We start from the raw sequence: 2,494 nt of genomic DNA, 5'->3' as shown, positions 1-2,494 counted from the left end.
TTTTGTGTGGCTTGGTATGATCTTTGGTTGGAGTTTTGGTATGTGGAATTGTTATGTTGGTTGGGGTTGTAAGGTTTGTGGTTTTGTGGTTGGGTTTGCTGGTTTCCCCACCCAAAGTTTGGGTGGTTTTTCCAGCCTGGGTTGTAAGTGTTGGAATGTGGATCATATGGTTGCCTTTGTTGATTTCCCACATAGTTGGCCTCTTCCCAATCACCTCCTTCAGTGCTTACCTCCTCTTGATCTTGTGTGTGTATTGCAGCCACTTGATTTGTTTCTAATTTCCTGGTGAGCTCTGCTAGTTGCTTGGCAAACACCTTGTTTTGGGCTAGAATTGTATCAACATGGTTCAGCTCCATGACTCCCTTAGTGTTGTGTCTCTCTGAAGCATAGTAGTACTCATTCTCAGCCACTGTCTCAATCACTTCAATGGCTTCTTCCACAGTCTTTTTCCTGTTCAATGAACCTCCTGATGAATAGTCTACAGCCTTCCTTGATTCATAAGAAAGTCCATCATAGAAAATATGCAATTGCACCCAGTCATGGAACATGTCTGGTGGGCATTTCCTTGTCAAATCCTTGAACCTCTCCCATGCCTCGTAGAGAGTTTCACCATCTTGTTGTCTAAAAGTCTGAACCTCAGATCGAAGCCTATTGACCTTTTGTGGGGGGTAGAAACGTGCCAGAAACTTGCTTTCCACCTCATCCCAGGTTGTTAGGCTCCCCCTTGGGAATGATTCCAGCCACTTAGCTGCCTTGTCCCTAAGTGAAAATGGGAACAAGAGCAGTTTATAGGCATCTTCCTGGACTCCATTGGACTTCACAGTGTCGCAAATTCTCAGGAATTTTGTGAGATGTTGGTTTGGATCTTCATTAGCACTCCCACCAAATGAACAATGATTCTCCACCAGTGATATTAGCTGTGGTTTGAGTTCAAAATTGTTGGCCTGAATGGGTGGTTTCTGAATGCTGCTACCACAATTCCCAGAGGTTGGGTTTATGTATGAACCAAGAACCCTCCTCTCGGGAATGGCATTGTTTCCATCAGCTCTCTCATGGTTGTGAACTTCTCTATCCATGTTGAGATCTAGAGCTTCCTCAAAATTGTCCTCAGATTCTCCTTCAGATTCTTCTTCTCCCAGTACTCTCTTCCCTCTTGCTTCCCTTCTAAGTTTATGAAGGGTTCTCTCTGGTTCGGTATATGGATGAGTTGATGTCTCTCCTCTCCTACCTGTCATACAAGAACACAGCACAGGCAACAAACAAGTGAAATACTCTTGGTTAATGGAAGAGTATGGTTAGAGCAGTTGAGGAATTAATTCAAATAGTTAGTGAGTCAGTGAGTTAGTTGCTTGAATTTAAAGGCATAAAGAAAGAAAGCAAGTAACAGAGTGCAGAAATTAAAATTCAACAAGTAACTTGAACTGAATTAACAAAACAAGAAAAATGCTCAATCTAGTTAACTTCCAATTTGAGAATTGTCAATCGAAAACCAATCCCCGGCAACAGCGCCATAAACTTGATAGCTACGATTTTAGGAAATTGCACGATCGGCAAAAATTCCTTCCGGCAAGTGCACCGATTATCGTCAAGTAAAAACTCACAATAGAGTGAGGTCGAATCCCACAAATATTGGTTGAGTGAGAAATTCGGATTAGAAGTGTGTTCTAGTTGAGCGGAATCAAGATCTAGATGAGAATTGCGGAATGTAAAATTGGCGGTAAACGTAAATGGCAAGAAATTGAAATTGCGGAATTTTAAATTGCATGAATTAAAGAGCGAGAAGCTAAATTGCTGAAATTAAAAAGGGATCGGGGTGATTGCATGAATTTAATTGCAGAATGTAAAGAGAAAGTGGTAGATCAGAAATGGGGAATTCATTGGGTTTCAGGAGATATTGAGATCTCCGAATCAAAACATTTTTATCCCTTCCTCAACCAATGCATTCATTGAATTTTGCTTGGCAATCTTATGTGATTGGATCCCAATCCCTTGGCTCACCAATTCTCTCTAAAAACAAACAAATTCCCAATCCCTTGGTTTAAATGTTCATAAGAAGAGATGATGTTCGATCACTGATTATACCACACAGTTTCATGAACCACAATTTGGTAGGATTACATGTCACAATATCCATCCAAACCCCAATCCAATTCACTGTGAGAAAGCTTCTCTAGCATGAATCCTCCATTCCTTTCCCAAGGTTCCGAAGGATTCCAATTATGGATAGTTTCTTTCCCAAGACAACTAACCAATGGAATTAGATCGAGAAGCTTTCTAACAAAATTCAAGAGAAAAGATTGAAGAAGAAGAATAAAACTATTATTGATTCATTGAATTACAATAGAGCTCCCTAACCCAATGAAAGGGGTTTAGTGAATCATAGCTCTGAATTCAATTACAAAAAGTATCAAAAACTAGAAAAATGATCCAAAAGTTTTCTTACTAACTTAAATTCTATCCTATTTATACACTTTCTAAATTGAGCTTCTGTTGT

The 2,494-nt window shown here is 39.9% G+C and overlaps 1 non-coding gene across 1 annotated transcript; it reads left to right on the top strand.

Moving 5' to 3' along the window:
* Window positions 1–546: 546 nt before the first annotated feature.
* LOC130964987 (small nucleolar RNA R71) lies at window positions 547–650 on the top strand. Its single transcript, XR_009081048.1, has one exon. It is a non-coding gene; the product is annotated as a small nucleolar RNA R71 (small nucleolar RNA).
* The last annotated feature ends 1,844 nt before the right edge of the window (window positions 651–2,494 follow it).

Source organism: Arachis stenosperma, chromosome 2, assembly GCF_014773155.1.
Source record: "Arachis stenosperma cultivar V10309 chromosome 2, arast.V10309.gnm1.PFL2, whole genome shotgun sequence".
NCBI lineage: Eukaryota > Viridiplantae > Streptophyta > Magnoliopsida > Fabales > Fabaceae > Arachis > Arachis stenosperma.
The sequence above is the reverse complement of the archived record's forward strand: the minus strand, read 5'-3'. Positions and strand labels throughout refer to the sequence as shown.